Source organism: Rhineura floridana, chromosome 6 (assembly GCF_030035675.1).
Source record: "Rhineura floridana isolate rRhiFlo1 chromosome 6, rRhiFlo1.hap2, whole genome shotgun sequence".
In the NCBI taxonomy this organism is placed as follows: Eukaryota; Metazoa; Chordata; class Lepidosauria; order Squamata; family Rhineuridae; genus Rhineura; species Rhineura floridana.
The window spans coordinates 93,763,820-93,776,501 of NC_084485.1; the positions used below are offsets into that span (position 1 = coordinate 93,763,820).

The 12,682-nt window shown below is 41.5% G+C and overlaps 1 protein-coding gene across 1 annotated transcript in view; it reads right to left on the minus strand.

Moving 5' to 3' along the window:
* CDCP2 (CUB domain containing protein 2) overlaps positions 1–7,819 on the minus strand; it is a 53,278-nt gene extending 45,459 nt beyond the window's left edge. Inside the window, exon 1 of the mRNA XM_061633065.1 lies at positions 7,730–7,819. The gene's annotated coding sequence lies outside the window, so the exon portion shown is untranslated. The remainder of the gene's footprint in view (positions 1–7,729) is intronic.
* Between the last annotated feature and the right edge of the window lie 4,863 nt (positions 7,820–12,682).

Sequence of the window (12,682 nt, forward strand, 5' to 3'; positions counted from 1 at the left end):
ACATAGCATCACTCTGGGACACTGTGGGAAATTAAAATTACATTGTCTATGCAGCACAGGGTGTGTGTGTGTGTGTGTGTGTGTGAAGCAAATTTGGGGAACTTTTGGCTGTCCAGGTATTTGCTGAACTACAACTCCCATCAGCCCCAGCAACCATGGGCAATGGCTAAGGATGATGGAAGCTGTAGTTCAGCAACATCTGGAGGGGCAGAGGTTCCTTGCATCTGGTTTAAAGGAACCCCAGGGCAGGATGATGATTTAAATTTATATGACTGTATCAGTCAGTATTCACTGGGCAGCTTACAAGCAAAACAATTGTTAAAATACAATATTTTAATTTTAATTTTTAATTTTAATTTTTGTTAATGTAGTGTAATGTCTGAAACTCGATTCTGAGCCTTTGCTGTTTTAGACTGATATTTGATTTTAGACTGTGATGTTTTTTGTACCATACTGTATTTTATTGTATCTATGTTCACCGCCCAGAGAGCTATTGCTAGTCGGGTGGTATATAAGTTTTAAAAATAAATAAATAAATAAATAAATAAATATGTAATAATTAAAATGAGCCAAAAATGATAAAAGATAGTAAAAGTGTGTTGTTGCAGCAGAGGCTGCATATAACAGCCTGGATTAAAAACACAATGTAAAAGCCTGGATGAATAAAAAGGTCTTTGCCTGAGGCTGAAAAAAATAGAGTCGGTGCCAAGCAAGCCTCTCTGGGGCGGCTGTTCCATACTTGGGGTGCCACTGGTGAGAAAACCCTCTCTGTAGTTGCCATCCACATCTCTTCACTTGGTGGAGGTACCTGGGGCAGGGCTTCCAAAGATGATCTTAAGGTTCAGGTAGGCATATAAGGGAAGAAGAAATCTTTCAGATAATGGTCTCAAACCATTTAGGGTTTCATAGATTAAAACCATCATTTTAAATTGTGCCTAGATACAGGAGCCAATGCTGCTGGTAAAGCATCAACATAATGTGATCAAAACACCCAGTCCCAATTAATAGCCTTGCAGCCCAACTTTTCACCATCTGCAGCAAGGCTGGCGCCAAAGGGTGGCCAGGTCGGGCCCTGGACGAGGGGCCCCTTGATAGAGTTGGGGAGGAGTAGCACTCCCCTTCCGTGATCTGTGCAGGGAGGAAGGTTCTAAGCCTCCTGCCTGTTCGCTGGCTCCACCCACCTGTCTCTGTCTTTTTGCGCATGCACACCTGCCATTAACCAAGAAGGCAGCTGAGGTTTCCCTAAGGTGCTGATGCCCCTGCTGCCATCTTGGTTGATGGCAGGGATGCACACGTGTAGCACGCATGTATGCCATAAACCAAGATGGCAGAGGAGGTTTCAGCCCCTTACGGAAACCTTGCCCACCATCTTAGTTAATGATAGCCCTGTGAGTGCAGCGCACACAGCCTCAAAAGACAGGAGATACAGGTAGATGGGGCATGCATGTGTGTGTGCACATGCCGGGGCCCAGGGCCAGCTGGTTCCCAAGGGCCCCAGGCATGCCTGGCGCCGGGCCTGATCTGAGTTTCTGGACCATTTCACAAAGCTGTTCGATGTCTAAGCAGGAGGTTACCAAAGCATGGGTAACTGTAGCTATCTCCAGCCAGATACGGTCACAGTGGGTGTATCACCTGAAGCTGACAAAAGGCACTTTGAGTCACAGAAACTTCTTGAGCTTATGATGACAACATTGGATCCAAAAGCACCCCAAAACTATTAACCTGATCCCTTAGGGGGAATGTAATCCCTTCCAGAACAGGTTGAATACCATTCCTCTTGGTGGATGAATCACCTATCAACAGTATCTCTGTTTTGTCTGGATTGAAGTCTAGGTTTGTTCACCAACATCCTGTTAATTACCATGCCCTGATTCAAGATGTTTACAGTCTCACCTGCATTTAATGGAAAAGAGAGACAGAACTCAGTGTTGTCTACACAGGTGATGTCTTAGCCAAAATCTCCAGTTCACCTCACCCTGTCATTTTATGTAGATGTTAAATAGCATAGGAGAAACAATAGTTCTCTGTGGAACTATGAGCAATAATCCTCTAGCCCACTGTTCTCCAATCTTGGGCCCCCAGATGTTGTTGAATTACAACTCCCATCATCTGTGGCCATTGGCTAAACTGGCTGGGGTTGATGGGAATTGTAATCCAACAACATCTGGGAACCCAAGGATGAAGAAGAGTGCCCTAGCCTAAGGTTAGCCAACATGGAACCCCCAGATGTTGTTGGACTACATCTCCCATTATCCCTGGCCATTGGCTATATTGGATTGGAATTGTAGTTCAACACCACAATATTTGTTTGTTTATTAAATTTATAATCTTTCCTCCTGAAGGAGCCCAGGGTAGCAAACACACAAATGATAAAACAATACAAACATCTAAAAACTTGAAAAACATATAAAAACAATTCCAATACAGATGCACAGTGGGAAAAATCTCTACTAAAAAGGCTTCCGCAGGCACCAAAAAACCCCAGAGACAATGCCTGTTTAATATTTAACAGGAGGAAATTCCAAAGGGTAGATGCCACAACACTGCAAGCCCAATTCCTAGATTGTGTGAAATTGACCTACTGATAAGAAGGTATCTTGGCGACCTCTGCCCTCATTCCATATTCTAGAATTGGTCCCTCAGGTAAAAGCAGAACCAAAAGCAGTTCCTCCAATATGCAACTCTGAGAGCCTATCTAGAAGGATACTAGCTTGATAGTATTATAAGCTGCTGAGAAGTCCTGAAGAATCAACAGGGTCACATTCCCCCGATTCTCTCCCGCATAGGTCCTCCCACAAAGTGAATTAGGCAGTTTCCATCCCAAACCTGGGCATGAAGCCATACTGAAATAGATCTAGACAGGAGTCTGGAGTCAACAACAATTGGTCCCAACAGGCCTCTAGGTCCCCAGCAGCTGCCCAAGGATGCTGTGGGCTGCTGACTGGCTCCATTACAAGAGTTGTATAGATATATAGACCTTGGGAATTGTGCACAACATTCTCAAGCTTGACCTACAATTTAGTGTCAAAGATTTTTTCATGGTTCCAGCCCTGGCTCCCTCTGTACCATACATTTAAAGCAATATCATTCCACTTTGAACAGTCTTGGCTTCCCCCAAAGAATACCAGGAACTGCAGTTTGTGAAGAGTGCTGAGAGTTGTTAGGTGACCCATATTCCCCTCAGCTACAATCTGTACAAAAGCTACAATCAATCCCTCCTCCAAGGGAACTTTGTGAATTATAACTGTGAGGAGAATAAGAGGTCTCCTAACACCTCTCAGCACCCTCCAGAAACTACATTTCCCAGGATTCTTTGAGGGAAGCCATGACTCTTTAAAGTGACATGATGCTACTTTAAATGTATGGTGTGGATGTGCACCCCTGGCCTGGTTGCCTTGGCCCCAAGGACCCAGTAAAATATACGCTTTCCCCCCATTTGCTAAACCAGGGGTGTGGACTGTGGCCTTCCAGATGTTGTTCGGCTACAAATGGCCTTGGTGACTGGGACTGATGGGAGTTGTAGCCCAACAATATTTGGAGGGGCATAGGTTCTCCATCCCTGTGCTAAACTTTTATTTGGAAATGTAGTTCTTTTTAATCAAGGTGCTAACGTTCATGCAAAGAAATATTCAGTGACAGGGAAGAGGATAAGACTGATCTTCACATGATCATTATTTAGACATGAAATTCACTGGGTCTCCTTGGGCATCTCTCTCTCTCTATCTGCCTCACTTATTTCACAGGGTTATTGTGAGGCTAAAATGGGATAATGCTATTATGCCATCCTGAACTTGGAGAAAGGGGTGGAATATGTGTTGGAGTAAACAAATATTGTATGGTCACTTTAAGGGATATTTGGGGAATATCCCATGTACCTGTTTACCATGATGTAACTTCCTAATGGGTGGGGTTTAGTTACCTGACTTCCTCCTACTCTGTCCTGGGGGATTTTTGAATATTCTCCATTGCTGATCTATCCACCATTGAGAGAGGCCGCATGGCACAGATGCTCTCTCTGAGAGCATCCATACCAAAGACTAAGATGGACTGAGACTATTTTTCTTTCATCTAAGCTAGAACCTATGTTTCTGAACATATGTAGAATTCGTGAGTAAACATACTTTTCTTTTACCTAAAGGATTGTGTTTGTTGTTATTTATATAGAGAAAGGTGGGGCTGGTTTATATTCTCATTCTGCTGCTTGTATTTTTACAACTCTGCTAAGAAATAGGACCAACCAAATTAGTTCCTATTTCTGTGTGTATTTTTATAATACCGAACAATATGAATATTATATTGTTGTGCACACCCCAATGTCCAAGCTGTAAGAGACATTCAGAAGTTCAGACGCTTACCCAGGGTTTGGTTTCCTTGGAATGAAGGTGATCGGAGACTGTGGTGTCCTTATGATATATGGTTTTATTTACACATATATACAACTTGAGCATATGATAGAAGGGCTCCCAGCATTAACAGTCTTAACAGATCTTGCTTCCCCATTAGGTTTCTAGGGAGATTCTCCAAAGCTATAGCTACCTCTTGGCCCTGGTCAGGTGGAGGGGGGAGGCTATACCAACTGTTCCTAAGGCAATTCATCTGCTCTTGACTAAGTCTTTAAACATGTAGATTGGGTTCTTGACCAGACCCATTAACTTAACAAACTGGCTTGGCCAGTTCAGGTTTCTTCTACTTTCAGATACAGGATTACAGGCTTGGAGGTGACACACAAACAGGGCCAGCCCCAGGCATGCCGGGGCCCTTGGGCACCAGCCTGCCCTGGGCCCTTCCGTGATCTGTGGAACCAGCCGTGGATAGCAGGACAGGAGCTTCCGAGCCGCCCACCATCCCCCCGCTTCACCTACCTTTCTCTCCGCTGTTTTTTGCGGCTGCGCACACTGCACATGCAGGGTTGCCATCAATCAAGATGGCGACAGAGGTTTCCCTAAGGGGCTGAAGCCTCTGCCGCCATCTTGGTTGATGGCAGCAATGCGCGCATGTAGCACACATGCATACCTTTAAATATTAGGCAGGTGCCATCTCTGTTATCTTTTTGGTGCCTATTGAAGATCTTCCTCTTTCAACAAGCCTTTTAAGTTGAGACCTTATCCCAGTCTGCGTCTGTGCTGGAATTGCTTTTTATTATGTTTTTAAACCTCTTTTTTAAAAAAACAATATGTTTTTAACCTTTTTTTAAAAAAATATGTCTTGAAAGCTTTAAAAATTTTTTTTAAATATGTTTTATTTTAATGTATTTTAAAGTCTGTTTTTATGATGTTTTAAAAGTGTTTTTGGTGCTTTTGTTTACCACCCTGGGCTCCTGCTGGGAGGAAGGTGGAATATAAATCAAATAATAAATAAATAAATAAACTTCAGCAAAGCTTTTGACAAAGTGCCCCATGATATTCTGATTAGCAAGCTAACTAAATGTGGGGTGGATGGAAGAACTATCAGATGGATCCACAGTTGGCTACAGAATTGTACTCAAAGAGTGCTTGTCAATGATTCTTTCTCAAACTGGGAGAAGGTAACGACGGGGTACTGCAGGGCTTGGTCCTGGGCCCAGTGGTCTTCAACATTTTTATTCACGACTTGGATGAGGATGTGCAGGGAATGCTTATCAGATTTGCAGATGATAAAAAATTGGGAGAGTTAGCTAATACCCTGGAAGACAGAAACAAAGTTCAAAGGGATCTTGATAGGCTGCAACATTGGGCTGAAAAGAACAGAATGAAATTTAACAAGGGTAAGTACAAAGTTCTACACCTAGGGGAAAGAAATCAAATGCACACATAAGAAGAGGGATGCTTGGTTCAGCAATACTATATGTGAAAAGGATCTTGGGATTGTTGTTGATCACAAGCTGAATATGAGCCAACAGTGTGATGTGGCTGCAAAAAAGGCAAATGCTATTTTAGGCTGCATTAACAGAAGTATCATTTCCAAATTGCATGAAGTATTAGTTCCTCTCTATTTGGCACTGATTAGGCCTTATCTTGAGTACTGCATCCAGTTCTGGACACTGTACTTTAAGAAGAATGCAGACAGGCTGGAACAGGTTCAGAGGAGGGCAACAGGATTATCAGGAGACTGGAAACAAAGTCCTATGAGGAGAGACTGAAATAACTGGGCATGTTTAGCCTTGAGAAGAGAAGACTGAGGGGAGATATGATACTACTTTTCAAGTACTTGAAAGGTTGCCACACAGAGGAGGACCAGGATCTCTTCTCGATCATCCCAGGGTGCAGGACACAGGATAATGGGCTTAAGTTGCAGGAAGCCAGATTTCGACTGAACATCAGGAAAAACCTCCTAACTCTTAGAGCGGTGCAAAAATGAAACCAATTACCTAGGGAGGTGGTGGGCTCTCCAGTGCTGGAGGCATTCAGGAGGCAGCTGGACAGGCACCTGTCAGGTATGCTTTAATTTGGATTCCTGCATTGAGCAGGGGGTTGGATTTGATGGCCTTATAGGCCCCTTCCAACTCTACGATTCTATGGTTCTATTATTATTCTACACACAGTAACTATTAAGGGTGTAGGGCATCTGTCTTCTTACCCTACATACTACTACTACTATTTATTAAATTTATATCTCACCCTTTCTTCCAGAAGGAGCCCATAACTTAAGCTTTACAGAAGGTCAAAACAGAGTTTCACACCTTTTATTCCCAATTAATACCATTAACTGAGACATGTTAATCTGTCTCCATTTATCTCTGGAGTGCTTCTTTATCCAAGGAAAATACCTTAAGGAAATATTGTGAGTCTTTTTATCACTTCATCTGGCCCTTTGAAACTTGACTTTGCTAACATTATTAGTCCCAGAATTAAATCTATGACTCAATGGAGGAATCAATAAAGCTAGATTTAACCCACCCGCCCCTTCTCCCTGTTCAGCCAATTGTTGGGCCTGCGCACCAAGGAGAAGCTGATCATTAACGTTTATGGTTCAGTAACATCCAGTGTTTTCTGATGTTAAGTGCTCATGTAAAATGCATAAAGCTTAACACTGGAGTAAAAGGTCCTTTCTGAAGGAGATTGTGGTCAACTACCAGCATTTCAAAGCCTGGGCAATGGTGTCCACCTAATGAAGACTAATGTGGAATAGCTCCTGTCTTGTCCACACAGGGTATTAAAGGGCTGACTACTCCATTTACTTAAGCAAACAGGGAGCTGTTACAAAGCCCTGAGGAACAACGATAAAAACTCTCCAGCATTAGATGAAGTGTTAACCACAGTGTCCGGGACAAACTCCAATTCGAGTAATGATATTCTGTCTAAATTCCCTCTGCCTTCTTTCACTCTTTTGAGGCTATCTGGTTTGTGGTTAAAAGCACCACACTATGCGTAAAGAAATCTGGGGTCTATTCCCAGCTTGGCCGCTAGCTTCCTGTTCAACCTTGTGGACAAGTCACAAGCAATGTTTGAGGCAGTTGTCCCAAAATGTACTGTGTGGTGAAAATCCAAAGTGAAATGATGCGTGATTTCCATTTGAAGTGCTGCACTGTTCACATTATTTCCCCCAACTTATTCCCATGTATAAAATGTAACACCCTGTACTTTGCACTTTCCAGAGTAATTTGGGGGAGAGACAAGGACTTCTTGCAAGGTGTTTGCAAGGCCTTTGACTTCAAACAGTTGTTTTTTTTAAAGCAATACTCTCCAGAGAAATCGGGAGCTGTGGAACAGCTGTGAATACTAACTCTGGGCTGGTTCGCATGGCAACTTACTGTGAGATAGATGCTATTTGCATCCCCATTTAATTTGGATGGTTCACATGACATTGAAGGCAATCAGCAGCTATCACACACAGTTTCCCTGTATCAAACCAATCCATTTATAATCTGAAAAGGGAAAGAAAAAACATCTTCAGTTCATATCTCTAAGGCTTGCAGACGGTTTGCTCTGATGCATTTAAGTGGGTGTGTCAATCATTCCCCTCTCCATGCCCACTCCTTCCTCCTCCCTTTGTTCATGTCATTTCTTGCTGGTTCCTGTTCTGCAAGCCTGCTGCAAACAGTGCTTTATTTTTCTTTCCCCCCTAATTTGTGCAAAAAAGCATAACACTGTTCAAACAAATATTTGAATTTCAGCTGGATTGTGAAAATACAAATAATTGCACTTCAGGATTTTTTCTTTTTTTATGAAACTTACTCTGGAACAAACTGAGCATGCTCAGTTGCCAAGGTAACCAGAGGAAGTGGTAGTTTGACCTTAAGAAGGTGTGGTAATTAGGAAGCTGCGTGATTGATCCTTTCCCTTCAGTATGAACGGAAAACAGCGGATTGGAAGGTAGGAGTGTGAATGTTGCAAATCTATCGCGAAGGCAACAGCTTCATCTTTAATACGGTGTTTAGCTCCTGTGTGAATGAGCCCTCTAGTTTGAGGGTAGGAGTGCAATCATGATATGTAATGCAGGCAGAAGACAGCTGATGTTGTTATATGCCTTCAAGTCAATTATCACTTATGGTAACCCTATGAATCTTTTTCTGATATATTCATAGGGTTTTCATGATAAGAGGTATTCAGAAGTGGTTTATCACTGCCTTCCTCTAAGCCTACGGCACCCGGTCTCCCATCCAAGTACTAACCAAGCCTGACCCTGCTTAGCTTCTGAGATCAGACAAGATCAGGCATGTTCAGGGTAGTATGACTGTAGTTAAGACATAAGTAAGTATAAGCTCAAACATATCTATCTATGTATCCATCTATCCATCCAACAACCCTGTGAGATAGGTTATGCTGAGAGAGTATAATTGGGCCAAGATCACCCTGTCAGTCGCATGGCTGAGTGGGAATTTGAACCTGGGTCTCTCTACTCCTGGTCTGACACGATAATTCTTAACATCCCAGCTGCTCTCAACTGCAGTCTTGTGAGCAGGATTCTATCCACAACCCTGTTTCTGTGTCTTTCACATTCCCTGTGCCAAGCCCACAAGTGGCTTAAATCTCTTTTCTAGTAGGATGAGGGAGTATTTTTTCTAATACTTCTTTTTTTTTTCAATTAATTTTTATTCTAATTTTCAAAACCAAAATAATACAAAAAGAAAACACAAATCAATAACTAATACAATACAAAAAGAATATATATATATATATATATATATATATATATATATATATATATAAATATAAATATTGACTTCCGATTTGTCATAGTTCAGCTATAAATCTATAATATATAACAAACTTATCTCTTAATAGATTATAAAATCACCTTCCTCCAGCGGTTATCTTAGTTGGTTTCAAATCTCATTAACATCATATCATTTTAATCTTCCACAAAAAGTCAAAGAGAAGTTTCCAATCCTTGAGATATATGTCAATCAATTTTTTTTCTAAATAAACATGTCAATTAATCCAACTCATCAAATCTACTAAGTCCAGTAATTTCATATCGCTCTTCTGTCATTATCCATATTGGGTCCATCTTCCATCTTCCATCTTTACGCACCCAAAAATCTTGCTGTCATAGTCATATAATAAAAGTCTGATAGGAATTTCCTCCATCATAGATATTTTCTTGCCATCAAATCCAAACGTATCACTGAAGTATTGTTGCAAAGCCGCATCTCTGTTCCTCTTTTCCACATGATACACTAGTACATCTCTTGAAGGTTTTTCCATTGACACAAAACAGGGATTAATTCTGTTAACTTTCTCCATTTCAAGTTCCATCAAATCCTTCCAGTCCAGGAATTTTTTTGAACCAATAATATCTTTATCTCCAATCTCTTCAATTCCTTCAGGGACAGCGCTGAATTCCAAACTATAATATTTGTCTCCAGGATCCGTCACAGCCAGGAAATCCAAATCTTTTTTCATGTCCATATTTAAGCCAATCTCCATAATTTGAACCTTGCCTTTAATTTCTCTTTCATCCTTTTTTTGTTTTCCAGATCTATCTTTATTCTCCTTTCTCATAGAATCCTGAGTTTCTTTCAGCTCCTGTCTCATTTCGTGAAATTCAATTCTCCACGCTTGTCTATTATTTCTCAGTTCTTGTTTTATTGAGTTAATCCCATTCATTATTTTCTGAAACATGTCTAGAAATAAAGTCCCTTCTTGTACATCCATGATCTTCTTAATTGTCATTCTTAAAGCCAAAGGAACAAAACTCCTTCAATTTTCAATGTCCCAAGCAAAGAGCAGTTTATTTCTTTATCCAGTTACAAAGGAGTTAATCTTTCCAACCAACTAACGTCACACGCTGGACAGCCCTTATCTCTTATATGCCCAGAAATGCAAAAACAAATTTAGTTCACAGCATCCAAATAACTAGTAGCAGAGAGAATGAGCAGATTCGTCAAAAAAAAAAAGTAGATCAGGAAAAATAGTCCCAGCCATATATTATACAAAAGTCTTATAAATCAAAAAGATTTCTTATCTCTTCCAATCAGAAATCCCTCACCCGTTGTAATCTTTAAAATGCTATTTTCCATGTCAGCTTTTTGCAATAAAAAAAAGATAAGCTATTTATATTTTCTTCCCCCTTAGTTCCGTGAATAAAAAAGGAAAGTCTTACCTCACCTAGGTATCTTAATTGCTGTTACTGTGACAAATCTCTTTAGCTGTATAGATAAGAAAATGATAAATGTAGACAGGAGGATGTTTGCCTGTTAATCCGTTAAAAAAAAACAACGGGTCACTTATCCAGCTGAGCTAGCATAAAAATCCTCGCTCTGTGTGAGCTGCTGGAAGACAGACAATTCTGACGAATTCCAGACTCCAACAATCAAAGCAAAGCTGTGTAGGAAATCTCACGTTTCTTCCTTATCTGGAAGAAATTATCCCCAGTCAGAAAAGACCCTTCTGACTGAATTTAAAACTGAATAAGTTTCATCCAAGACGGAGCTCGTCTCAGAGGCTGCACAGGCGTAGGGATCCTCCTGGGAAGTCTATTTTTTCTAATACTTCTAAAGTATTTATTTATTTTTGTGATAAAATTTATAACCTGCTTTCCCCCTCCAGTAGAGATGCTCAACATGGCTAGCAAAACATACAAAACAATCCAATAATTAAAATCAGGTAAATGCATAAAACTAATGACATATCAACACTAAAAGAGCATTAAAAACTAACACACAAGAATGGTACAGTAATACCTCAGTTAACAAAGTACATGTGTTCCTGGACATTACTTGATTAACAGAAAAGAGGTAGGAATAACATATAAATAACAGGGATAGGTTGCTACACCTCAAAAAAGAACAGTTCAACATACTTCAGCAAACCTTTTATTCAAAACTAACAATACGCATGTCTGAAATGAAACAACCAGGTCAGGTAAGCCTTGCATATAGACCACTTGAAAGCTTCTTCCAAAATGCATCCAAGGATGCCTGCCTTGCCTTTTCTCTTTTATCGTGTAGCATCTTGCTATAGCACTCTACAGCTTTGAGCACAGGCCTCCTCTCCATACACTCGAGCAGGCAGGCAAGGGCAGCCACCACTACCACCCCGTGCTTGGTCTCTCTCTCTCTCTCTCTCTCTCTCTCTCTCTCTCTGCCATCCTCCCCTACACTCGAGCAGCCACATCTACAGTAAAGAGTGCTTCCAGGGCACCCAAAGCACTGTTTATTGCGTAGGTACCTGTGCTACCTGGCAAGGAGTGCCATTCCAGCCACATGTGAGAGAGCTTCCTGCAGCAGCCACAATCCAGTAGGCAAGGAATCACATTCTGACTATGTCAGAGGGTGCGCACCCAAAAAGACTTTGTTAAAAGGAGCTTCTTTCCTGGAGGATTTGTTAACTGAGGTATTACTGTAGTGTTATGAGCATGGGGGTTGGGATGGATGATTCCTGTGGGTCACCTTTCCAGCCTCTGATTTGGAATCCTGTGCCTTGGAATGAGGAACTCTCTGCTGGTCAAATGAGTCTTTTGTTAACCAAACGGATTGGCCAGGTAAGATAATGGGCTGATCAGTTGCCTAGCAATGGTGAATGGGCCAGGAAGACCCCTTTTGTCATTTAAACTCTGCATGAGAGCCTCCCCCCTACTCCTGGCAGCTAGCAGAAGTTGTGCTTGTAGTTTTAGTGTGTCTAGAGAATGGACCATTGGTCTCACCTGAAGGGTGATTTTCCTATGAGTACGGACATCACAGCGGGTATTAGCTCCACCTATCGTGCGAAGGCAAGAATGTCTTTGAAGTCAAGACTAGGGGTGTCAGGCCCCTCCCACTCTCCAGTTCATTCGCAGCGAGTCTAAGGAGAAATATCTAAAAATACAAGAACAAGGCCAACAGGCCTGGCAGCAGGAAAATAACACAATAGTACCATGCATAGTAACATGAACATAGCAGTATAACAGAACTAGAAGTCTTGACTTCACTCTTAAATTTAAATATAATAGTGTAACAGTAATATATAACACATTAGAAAATATATAGTCATCCTCCAACTGGGAGGGCCGTGATGTCCATACTCATAGGAAAATCACCCTTCAGGTGAGACCAATGGTCCATTTTCCCTATGAGTCCGGCCATCACAGCGGGATGTACCAGAGCAGCCCATACAGGGTGGGACCACATGCTAGTCCTGATTAAGAACCTGTTGCAACACTCGTCTGCCAAAAGAAGCGTCAGCAGAGGCATAGCGATCAATTTTATAATGCCTTATAAACGAGTGTGGGGTAGACCAGACTGCAGCCCTACAAATATCGGCAACAGGAGCATTAGTGGCAA